Raw genomic sequence first — 13,030 nt, 5'->3', positions numbered from 1 at the left:
GTAATTAACAGGTGTTGTTCAGTACCATCCAGCACCATGCAGTAATGACCAGGTGTTGTGCAGGTAGCACTCAGTATCATGCGTTAATGACCAGGTGTTGTGCAGTACTGCGCAGTATCATTCAGTAATATCTGGTAGTTGTATAATACCAGCCAGTGTCATCCGACTAGCATATAGTGCCTTACTTACCGTCCTAACCTTTCCAGAGAGACAAGTGAGTTGCCACCCCAGAACACAACACTCCTGAGCCTCTCACAAAAGAGCCACAAGGAAAGTTTATAATGATATATTATTTAAACTATTGTGCTGTAATTTGTAATAACTGTGCCACAACCAACAAACACCCAGGTCAGTAATGTCATTAGCATGACTAAGAGACCGCATACAATAAAAAAAAAACATCATATTATCTGACAGGACAGATAAATCCACCCTCACTGCAAAAGCTAAATGATTAATGATTATAGATGATAGATCTCTGGGTTTAGCGACGGACCCCATACCTTAGCATACATAGATCGCTGTTCTACATCTTCGCTCTGTGTGCAGGTCTCCGCTCTCTTGAGTTTAGAATGACGTCCTTAGTTATGACATAACGTGTTTTTAAAAACAAAGTGAAAATACAATGTGTCACAAAAACAAGCGTGCACTTTAATAACGTGCACAAATCAAAAGCTGCCTACAATGTGCAAGTAGGCTAACATAGGGAAAACAACAACGTCCATGTAGGAAACACATGGCACCCTCTCTTTGGTTAGAGCACTAGCACGACAAATACTAAATAAAATGGATGCAATCTCAAGATAAGCAATTCAAAGCATGTGCGCTAAGCAGTGTCACACTATGAACTAGAAAAATATAAAAATGTAAAATGCCAATTTAGAGAAAGGTAACCAAATTATGGTGAGTCAGAGGTATCCATGATATCACTCGCAAATTCGAATGCCAGGGACTCCAGGATGGGGTCCGTCTCACAGAAGTTGATTGGTTGACAGCCCGGGTCACAAGTTCCAGAGAACAGACATGATCCCTGGTCTCAGCCGATGTTGAGACAGATACCGCATAACCTGCATCCGTGTTAGTAGAGCAAGTGTTTAGCGATCCTTGTGCTGATACATGCATCCCCCCAAGAAAGAGTGGCTCATACCTCGCATGATTGAGAAGCAGCAAACCCAAGGGACAACTTTGATAATGGGTTGATAAAGGACTCGTCAGCAGTTCTATGTCCATGGGAGCAGGCGTTTGCAAAGCCAGGCAAATATCTAGTGGCCATTCAAAGGGGCACCAGAGGCAGCGAAACATGAGTTGCACGCAGGTAAACACGGCAGGTCTGAATGTTAGCACCCAATAAAGATCTAGTTGTTGAAGCAACAAGATTCCAAAGTATCGAAGCATTTGCTCATGACACTGCTGGAGCGTGGGTAGTTTCAGGGAGTTTGCAGAAGGAACATTCATTTCGGAGAAGTAAAAATAGGATCAAAATTCAGCAAATGAGGAATAACAGCAGCGGGAGTCCTCCGAACACACTAGAAAAAAAGAGAATGGATAAAAGCCGGTATTTCTCAGAATATAGTTTGAAATGAGCTGACCAACCCGGAGCGTATAACCTTAAAGAAATGTGCAAGACTGGCAGTGTTAAAAACTTGATGAATTAATTCACCACAATGTAGTAGGAAGCTTGTGTTTAACAGTCTCTGTATCTCGCTGGATGTTCTGGCAACCTGTAACTTGAAGGTCTCACAGGCAGATGTGAGAGATACTTCTTTTTGAAACAATAGTGCTTTTAGTCTATTTGCCTTATTAAAGTCTGCCTTCAAGGTTGGAATGGAAGGCCAAAGCGTCCTTTCGACAACTCCTTGCTTGGTGGGAAAGATGACATTATTACAGCATGTTAATAGGTGAGAATCTGATAAAATATATGGGATCCCCACAGGCATTCCACAGCAGCCTTGATCACTAAGCATTAAATAGCTACCATTTGAAAAGACGGTAGTAAGTGGAAGTGTTGCCGGGGCTGGTATTCCTTTTCTAAAACAGGCCAAATTCGCTACGGAAGCATTACATGCCCCATGCACATTAACTTGTTTGCAAACTTGTGAGTGCCCGACCCAAGAGTTGCATTCTTTTCTAGTAAGAAATACTTCCTTGCCAGCATGTTCAAAATGATAGGAAAACGCAAGTGACCACAATTTACGAATAAAGCTACCTCCTAGGGGCTCATATCAACCTACAGGGAAATGTTTCATGCAAGCTGCAAATTGAAGTGTCGCGATAGATGAAGATATTACACCGTGTATTAACCATGCTGCTGAAGATGTTTCGGCTATGGCAAAAGGGAATTGTTCCAACTTGTCCAAATGCAGCATAGGAAAGGTTGCATCTTTCATTGCCATCAGTTGTTGTTTGCATTTCAAAATGAAAGGCAAAAATTAGGTATTGGAATTCAAATAATGCCAGGGTACGCAGCCATTTTTAAGTGTTTGAAGTGTCCAGTTAGATTGCATGATAGATCTAAGCTGACTCTGCCCATGATACAATGTTGACATGTCCCTTTGCATAATATCAATAACAGACGACACAATGTTATTCAAATTATCAATGTGAGAAGACAGCATATTTATTATACAACAGCAAGATCTTTATCCAAATTGTTCTGATCAATTTGTCTTAAACGTGCTGCAGCTTCCATTTGAGAGAATTTCCAAATGTTATTATATGTAGCATAAATAAATCTTTTAGAACGTGGAGATTTAGGACCCAACAAAAAATCTGAAATATCCATGTCTTCGGACAGGAGAGAAAGATGTTGTTTCACTGCAGGTAGTGTGGAATGTTCCAAACATTGCTGACACAATTGCCCCACCGAATAGGTGGAAACAACACCTGAATGTTATGAATTAGAACATCGGGGTTCAGGTCAGCTTGATGTAAACCCAGGTGTGGAATTAAGAAAACCAGTATGAAAACCACACTAACCACCCATGAGGATCTGAAAGTGTGGAATTACATGTAGCATTCTGCACCATATTATTGAGTTGTTCTTCAGTATAATTTGACAAACGTTGCCAATTATTGAAGTGGGCAATGGAGAAAATATCTGGGGCTTTCATATCTTTCATTTTTGGTAGTCCCAGAGACATGTAGTCTGCCGGACGGTGTCATTGAGGAAGATAATTTGAATTGGTATTAAAACCGGCTCGAAACAAGGTTTCCGTTAACTCAACTTGACAAAGTTTGGTTCCCTAAATCGATTTCAGTTCAATATTGTCCTTCCAATAATTATATTTTTTAAAGCCTAACTGGGTAACAAACAAAGCTGTATATATTAGCGTACTCTGTGTAAGCATACATTTTTCGGTGGGGTAGGGACTAATCTGAAATAGTATTTTGTAAGATCTGAAATGTCATATTCTGAAAAATATGTGTATTTCTCTTTGTACCTTTTGGAACTCCCTTGTGGGGGAGTCGGACAATGTTCCCATTGTCTATAATTGAAAAGTGTATGTTAAATACTTGCCCTGTGTAGGAAATGATGGCCTAATGGTGATAACAGAATAGATCAGCATAATTAGCAGAATAAAGGTACAGGTCTTCTGATTCGAAAACAGTACAATATTGCAGTTCAGAGAGCATAGAGTTTACAGTTTCAACATCCCAAGCATCTGAATGTAACCCAGGTACCATTACATTCCCCCTTAGATACTTTGAACACACATGGTACCTGCAGAATCTCTTTAGGACCGAATATGTTGAAAGGAACTTTATCCCAAACAATTCCTTAAGTTACTGGAATGGCTGAAATGTTCACGAGGGGCAAGTCTCTTTTCAGTTTCTGAGTTGAAGAATGGGAGGGCAATACCCCCTCGACCAGTTCCATTGCAGAAACGTTCTGGGAGGTAGTGACCTTTAATAAATAGGATAAAAACAGTCACAAACCCAATCAACATGAATAGAAAAACCAAGGAAAGTGTAATCCAAACATATATTCAAGGCGGGACAAGATAAGTGTGTTTTGACAATGAAATATAAACACAGTTCCGTGCTGGAGGAGTGTTTACAACAAAAGAACTGTCAGAAGAAAAATCATCTTGATCCACAAAATACCTAGAAGCACTTAGCTGAAAAACATGAGGCTCCAGTTCTGTATCAGGACTCGAAACATCCTACAGTGGTAGATCCATCGAAGGTGGATCAATATAAACAACATCGACTGCAGAAGATGCAGGTACAAGAGCAGTACTCACTTGTGCCAAGTTGCCGATTTTGGATTCAATCTCTCCGTCCCCCCCAGCTGGGAAGAAACAGTTTTGGTGGTGCTCACTAGCTGCAGACGATCATTCTGAGGAGTAGTACGGACACCCCGTGACCTACTATTTAGAATTGGCCACATGGTGTAGTTTGACATGTTCAATGGAGACAAACCACCAGGAAGTGGTGGCAGGATCACAGTCCTTGTGACTTGGATACCAAGGACTGGCACCGGTGCTCGGTTTGATGGCCTGAATTACTTTTCAATCACCACCCTTTTTCAAATGAGATCCCCAATTTTTTGGAATTCAGCCGGAAAGGTTATTTACAGCTTGTTGAACCCCACATGGTGATGGATCCAACTACATCCAGTGCCTAATACCCTAGATGTTAAGGACTGCTTTAAGTCTCGGTTCATATTCTCCACTACAGAATTGCCCTTGGACCGGTATGGAGAAGAATAATGCATCTGTACACCCAGCAATGACATAGAATCCCAGTACACTTTTGACATGAAAGCCGGGCATTGGTCCGAGTGAAATTCACTGCATGCTTGTGTCCCGATAAAGACTTGCAAGTATTTCATAACAGTTCGAGTATCAGCCAAGCACTGTCACCAAACCCATAGGAATATAAAGCAAGAATTGACTGCAAACAAAACAAATTTGAACGCAGTGCCCGAAATTAGTGGACCACAGTGATCCATATAAATGCAGCCGAAAGGCTTGCTGGAGATCAACAGGTGCGTCTGCGGGGGATGGACCTAGGTGGAAGCTTTAATTTGTTGACAAATGTCACAACACAGGACATTTTCTTGGCCTGTTGATATAAGCCAATGCCACCAATAACATTGCTGTAGCCACAAGGTTGTGGCCACCAACCCAGCATGTGCCGAAACAACACCTTCATGTGCCGCAATAACTAAAGCAAATCTGCGGTCTTGGTTGGGAATCAAATGATCACCAATCCCTGGAATTGTTACATAAGGGATGTCCTGTTCATTCAAGTGATAAGAATATTTAGAAGACAAGCCCTTAGGTATACGGGTGACATTTTTATTTGCACGAACAGCAGCCGCAATATCTTTATCCAGTCTAGTTTTAGAATGAGAAATTGCTGTTACTGTAGTTGTGGCGACTGCAGATTTGGCTGCTTCATTAGCCAAGGAATTCCCTACAGCGTGTGCGCCCACACACTGATGACTTAACGTATGCATTACATGAGTCCGTGGCAACCTGTCTTTGAGGTCTGCCACTTTAGCTCAAAGCATCTTATGTTTGATTGTGTTACCTATAGAATATTTGAATCCATTTTGTTGCCAATAATGTAAATTATCATTAAAGAACTGTACACAGTAATATAAATCACACACTAAGAGTGGGTAGTTCAGGATTTGCATGTTCAAGTGCAAAAGCAAAGCCTCTAGGTCAGCCAACTGTGCAGTGCAGTTACCTAAGGACTGCGTGTGAGTTGTGTGCAGTTGGAAGTCACTGTCCAACATAACACCAATAGTTATAGCGCATGCGGCTGAGTATTGCTGTTTAGAACCTATGGCAGGTTGTGCTGAACCATCAGAGTAAATAATATATGTATATTGATCAAGAGGCAAAACAGAAGAGGGCATGGGATAAACATTCTCATACTGTAGGAATTTGTGCGTCTGTAAAGAAGGGTCAAAGACAAAGTCTACATCAACAGCTGTTAAGGATGTTGCCCACTGTATCCATCTAGGATGGAGGGCTTTAGCGTTTGGAACTCTAGCTTCTAAAGCTGGCATGGGAGTAACGACAATAATGCATTTTCCTTGTCCAAGTGGCTGTTCTATAAGAATGGCCACCTGCACCGCAGTCAGTATTTTTTGTGTGAAAGTAAAACCCATTTCCGCTTTGGAATATAAATGCGATTTATATTAAATCGTCAGTGTTTCACCTACATTAAAATGCATTATGCATATTCAGGTATGTACGTCCTACCAAAATTTAGAAATCCTAGCATGGACTGCAATCTTTTTTGCATGTTTGGAGGTTGCAATGGTGCACATTTCTCAAAACAATGAGGGGCTAGGCTCTTTCCCACATGCGTAAGTTCATATCCTATGAAAAAGACACTCAGATAAGCTATTTTAGACTTTTTGAAGTTAAACTTGTAGCCAAGTTCACCAAATTCCAATATTATGCTATGTACTTTGGCCAAATAGGGATTTAATTCATCGTCCGTTAAGTAGATAATATCTATGTAGGACAGTGCATCAGGGTCAATATCTTCAAGAATTGACACAATGCATACAGCAAATATACCTGGGCTAGTCTTATAGCCCATTGGGATAAGTCCATATCATTTTTGAAAATTGAGGGTGCTAAAAGCGTCCAATCGCGGCTTTCAGGAGCTAGATTGTGGCTGAAAAAGCCATTGGAAATGTCCAATGTAGTTTATATTTTTTATGAACTAGATTATTAACCAGTGCCGTACTATGTGTATTCTGTATAGCAAATGTGTGTGTATGGATGTTTAAATGTCTGTAGTCTGAGACTATGCGGTATAAATGATCCGGTTTTAAAACAGGAAAAAGAGGATTATTTATCTGAGACACAAGATTCAATTACTCCCTGGTACTCCAATTGGGAGAGTATTTCTTTAACAGGTGCCTTAGCATCCCATTTAATGAGATAATGTTGTTGCACCTGCTGGCTGGACCATAAAGGTATAACATGATAAGGGAATCCTTATCCCAGCTGACATGATTGCAATAGAGCACAGGGGCTAGTGCAGGAGCCCACTCAGCTGCATAAGCTTGTTTGACTTCTTCAGGGACAAGAGTGGAAAAAGCAGGCAGAATAACATGCTCTCCTTGGGGGAATGCTCGTACAAATTGTAGCAGCCAATCGACCTCTGCCGACAGGATGTCATAGACTAAGTAAAAGTTTCGCAGAATATCGCTTTCATGGTGCGTTGCACGTCACCTTCTATTTGAATATCTGAATGATACAACCTATCTGGAGGGGCTACGTGTGTATCTGCGGTCTCAACTGTAAAAAAAAGTATAAGTTGCTCTCGCTAGCATAAACCCCTGGATATTCCGGCCTACTACCGTGATCTCTGCCGTTCTGTTGGGAGGAGTCATCGCCCAACTCCTATTCAGGTGGAGGGTTCTCTGCGTCTCTGGCATATTTAGCAGTTAAACCCACACCTTTCCTTTTCTGAAAAGGGGTTCTATATGGAGGAGGTCTCTCCTCCTTTATTTTCACGTCAGATGAGTGTGGTGTCTCCCTTTTTGGTTTCACATACTCTTCTTGTCTCCATCCAGATCACTTTCCTTGTCATACTGCTGGTCGGATGATTCCTGAAAGGAATTAGGTGAACGTGTATCAGGAACCTGATACTTCTCTGAAGTCTTATTAGTGTGATCTCAAATATCGTACCTCCTCTCAGAGGACTCCGGGGGTGGAGAACCTCTGTAAGGTAAACCTGCTGAGGTTGTTTAGATTCACCCCATGGGTTTTTTAACAAACTCCTGGGCTTGCTTGACTTCCTTGCCTGTAGTAGTCTTTCCAAGAGGTCTGGTTGCCAGAGTATTGCTTCCTAAGAATGTGTACACACTAGCAATAATTATAGGCAACTCGCGTTCACGGTCGGCTGGTGCAAGCGCTGTGAGCCTCTGGCATTTAACCACATTGACTGCTTCACCTTTAACATTAGACATAATAATTTCAGACACTATGGGAAAATTCCCCATTAGTTTCATCCCCAAACCCAGGGCAGCACCTACCCCGTGTTGGTTCTGTATCTGTCTGGGTACGTCTGGCAAGTCGGACATCGAGGGAGTGCTTTAGCAGACAGTGTAGACAGCTGCAAAAATTGTCCCCCAGGTGTTCTCTGCTTGTCTTGTGGTCCCATAAAGGGAAACAGCCTCAAGATGATCAATTTTTTGGGCGATCGAAAAGGGATTTTCCTAACGATCAGTGGGTCTTTTGCCCTTAACTGAATTAACAATGACAGGATTTATGGTAGACACTGCTGGCAACTGGTCTTGCCCTTGCAGACCAATGCGAGCTGGCCCTGGTATCAAAGTGTTTGAAGCAAACTGACATAACGGTCTGTATAAGGTCACCAGACCAAAGTTTAATGCTCGTGTTTGAAGCAGGTTTTGATTTTGCACATAAGGGTAAGGGGTATATCCAGCTAAGGCTGGCCAGGTCGCCCCTTGATTACCAAGGGGACCCAAAAGTACAGGTGTAGCTACTTAGGTGGGTGCCAAGGAACCGATTTTGGTGTTTCCACTATGTGAGACGAATCTCAAGAAGCGCACAAGGCCTATGCGTGTTAGGTGCTGGAGATGTAGTTTAAGTATGGAATGTATTAGATTGACCATCCATAGCCGGAAATGTGACCCAACAATAAAAAACTTCAAAGCGATATTGTGCAACCCCTTCATCCACAAAAATAATAGAACCACCTGCATTAGGAATCCCATGTTGGGATAAATGTGCATAAACAGCAGGTGTGTAATTGACCAGAATGGCCTCAGGCTGTGCCTTCAGAAAAACAGAAATGGAATAAAAGTGGTACACAAACTGGGTACAAACCTTTTAATATTTAAGCTTGAAAAACCAACAGAGTCAGGTGCTTCCTAAATATTGTGGAGGTTTTATCCCTTTTAACACAGATGTCTCCGGAAAAAGGTTCAAGTATATTGTGGACATGCACAAGCACTACTCAGTTGGCTCGCAAATAAGTACCAGACCAACCAATCGCCGTGTTGCAGGGATTCTGTTCTAGAACACAACTATGCTTGGGACCATAGAACGTCAGCATGTAGGGACCGAGTCACCATACCCCATCAGTATCTATGGGACTGAATCTAACTAGCATATAGAGCGTCACTTGCCCTTCTAATCTGTCCAGAAAGACAAGTGATTTGGCCCCCCAGAACACAGCCCTCCCTACCCTCTCAGGGATCGTGGTAGCAGGACACCCACTTTCATTCTCTCACTCGTCATTGTCCACAATAATTAGAAAAGAGCCAAGATAAAAGTTAATAATATTTATTTAAAACTATCATGCTCTAATATGTAATAATTGAGACACAACAAGCCAACAAATACAGATCAATAATGTCATTATCATAGATAAGAGACCATGTACAATAAAAAACCCTATCATGTTATCTAACAGATTTCCCTAAACCCACCCTTACAACGAAAGCTAAATAATTAGTGATCATAGATCTCTGGACTTAGTGGCGGACCCCATATCTCAGCATTTATAGACAGTTGTTCTACATCCCTGCTGATGCAGTTCTTTCGTTCCAGAATCTTCGCTCTGTGTACATGTCTCCGCTGTCTGAGGTTAGAACAACATGTCCTGGATTATATGACAAAACATGTTTTTTTAAACAACAGCTGGGTGTTCTCTATTATGCCTAGGTGCTAGTGTCCCACCACAGAGAATAACAAAGAGCAGTGTTGTTTGGCCTTGCCTAGGCCATGCAGACTAACTCCCAAGAAAAGGACTACATGAAAAAAACTGTGCTTACTATATGTAAAGATACCAATGTGGCACAAAAACATGTGTGTGTTTTCATATTGTGTGCAAAGCAAAAGCAGTGATGACTAGGTGTTGTGCAGTACCACCCAGTATCATGCAGTAATGACCCGGTGTTGTGCAGTACCACCCAGTATCGTGCAGTATTGACCAGGTGTTGTGCAATCCCACCCAGTATCGTGAAGTAATGACGAGGGTTTGTGCAGTACCACCCAGTATCATGAAGTAATGACCAGGTGTTGTGCAGTACCACCCAGTATCTTGCAGTAATGACGAGAGTTTGTGCAGTACCACCCAGTATCATGCAGTAATGACCAGGTGTTATGCAGTACCACACAGTTATCCTGCAGTAATCACAGAGTATTACACAGTACCACCCAGTATAATGCAGTAATTGCCAGATGCTGTGCAGTACCACCCAGTATCATGAATTAATGACCAGGTGTTGTGCAGTACCACTAAGTATTGTGAAGTAATAAACATGTAGTAATGACCAGGGTTTGTGCAATACCACCCAGTGTCATGCAGTAATGGCTAGGTGTTGTGCAGTATTCTGCAGTAATGACCAGATGTTGTGCACTACCACCCAGTATGATGCAGTAATCACAGAGTATTGTGCAGTACCATCCAGTATCATGCAGTAACAACCAGGTATTGTTTACTACCACCCTGTATCATGCAATAATGAACAGGTGTTGTGCACTACCACCCAGTATAATGCAGTAATGGCCAGATGCTGTGCACTACCACCCAGTATCATGAATTAAAGACCAGGTGTTGTGCAGTACCACTAAGTATTGTGAAGGAATAAACATGTAGTAATGACCAGGTGTTGTGCATTACCACCCAGTATGATGCAGTAATCACAGAGTATTGTGCAGTACCACCCAGTATCATGCAGTAATGGCCAGGTGTTGTGCAGTACCACCCAGTATCATGCAGTAATGACCAGGTGTTGTGCACTACCACCCGGTATCATGCAGTAATCACCGAGTATTGTGCAGTACCACCCAGTATCATGCAGTAATGGCCAGGTGTTGTGCAGTACCACCCAGTATCATGCAGTAATGACCAGGTGTTGTGCACTACCACCCAGTATGATGCAGTAATCACAGAGTATTGTGAAGTACCACCCAGTATCATGCAGTAATGACCAGGTGTTGTGCAGTACCACCCAGTATCATGCAGTAATGGCCAGGTGTTGTGCAGTACCACCCAGTATCATGCAGTAATGGCCAGGTGTTGTGCAGTACCACCCAGTATGATGCAGTAATCACAGAGTATAGTGCAGTACCACCCTGTATCATGCAGTAATGGCCAGGTGTTGTGCAGTACCACCCAGTATGGTGCAGTAATTACAGAGTATAGTGCAGTACCATCCAGTATCATGCAGTAATGGCCAGGTGTTGTGCAGTACCACCCAGTATCATGCAGTAATGACCAGGTGTTGTGCACTACCACCCAGTATGATGCAGTAATCACAGAGTATTGTGAAGTACCACCCAGTATCATGCAGTAATGACCAGGTGTTGTGCAGTACCACCCAGTATCATGCAGTAATGGCCAGGTGTTGTGCAGTACCACCCAGTATCATGCAGTAATGGCCAGGTGTTGTGCAGTACCACCCAGTATGATGCAGTAATCACAGAGAATAGTGCAGTACCACCCTGTATCATGAAGTAATGGCCAGGTGTTGTGTAGTACCACCCAGTATGGTGCAGTAATTACAGAGTATAGTGCAGTACTATCCAGTATCATGCAGTAATGGCCAGGTGTTGTGCAGTACCACCCTGTATCATGCAGTAATGGCCAGGTGTTGTGCAGTACCACCCGGTATCATGCAGTAATAACCAGGTGTTGTGCACTACCACCCAGTATGATGCAGTAATCACAAAGTATTGTACAGTACCATCTAGTATCATGTAGTAATGACCAGGTGTTGTGCAGCCTCACCCAGTATCATGAAGTAATGACCTGGTGTTATTTAGTACCACCCATTATCATGAATTAATGACCAGGTGTTGCGCAGTACCACCCAGAATCATGCAATAATCAGCAGGTGTTGTGCAGTACCACCCAGTATCATGCAGTAACCACAGATTAATGTGCAGTACCACCCGGTATCGTGCAGTAATGCCCTGATGTTGTTTAGTACCAGTCAGTAATCATCAGGTAGTAATGACCAGATGTTGTGCGCTACCACCCAGTATCATGCAGTAATGACCAGGTGTTGTGCAGTACCACCCAGTATCTTGAAGTCATGACCAGGTGTTGTTCAGTAGAACCCATTATCATGTAGAAATGACCCAGTGTTTTGCAGCACCTCCAAGTATCATGCCGTATTGACCAGGTGTTGTGTAGTACCATTCCATATCATGGAGTAATCACCTGGGGCTGTGCAGCACTACCCAGTATCATGTAGTAATGACCAGTTTTGTGCAACAACACCCAGTATCATGCAGTAATGGCCAGTTGTGTGCAGTACCAGCCAGTATCATGCAGTAACGGCCAGGTGTTGTGCTGCACGACACAATACCAAGTAATAACCACCATGTACCAGCACTCTGTGTTCTGCAGTAATCACCCAGTATTAAGCAGCAACACATTGTGCAGTAATCACCCATTAGTATGCAGTAATCACTCAATGTTATGCAATAATCACAAACAAAGTATTGTGTAGGATCCTAGAAAGATTCTGGGATCTCTGATCACTGTGCAATCATCAGTCCAATTGCCAATCCATAGGAGGTAGCGTGCCTGCGAGTAAGAGTGGGTAGTGCACCCGCAACCGTATAAATGTATTAGAGAATAAACGAGGGGAAGGATATGAATGTGAAAGAAAGTGAGAAAACTGCCATACTAGGGATGTGCCTATTGTTGCAGGGATTCTGGTAGGCACAGAACAATGTTTGGGACCATAGAACCGTAATAGGCAGGGACGGAGTCATCCTACCACCTTAGTACCTATGTGTCCGGGACTGACTAGCTATAGTGTCTCACTTGCCCTCCTACTCACCCACAGAGGAACAAGCGATTAGACACCCCAGAACACAACACTGCAGACTCTCTCAGGAATCGTGGTTATTGGACACACCCTTTCGCTCTGTCACTCGTACTAGTCCACAATAAGATCTGACAGAAACAAGAAAAGTTTAAAATGTTTATTTTAACTATTGTGCTCTAGTATGCAGTATATGTGTCACAAAAAGTAAGAAAATGCCTAACACAAATACGGTCAGCA

The sequence above is a fragment of the Triturus cristatus genome, chromosome 7 (assembly GCF_964204655.1).
Source record: "Triturus cristatus chromosome 7, aTriCri1.1, whole genome shotgun sequence".
In the NCBI taxonomy this organism is placed as follows: domain Eukaryota; kingdom Metazoa; phylum Chordata; class Amphibia; order Caudata; family Salamandridae; genus Triturus; species Triturus cristatus.
Note: the sequence above shows the minus strand (reverse complement) of the source record.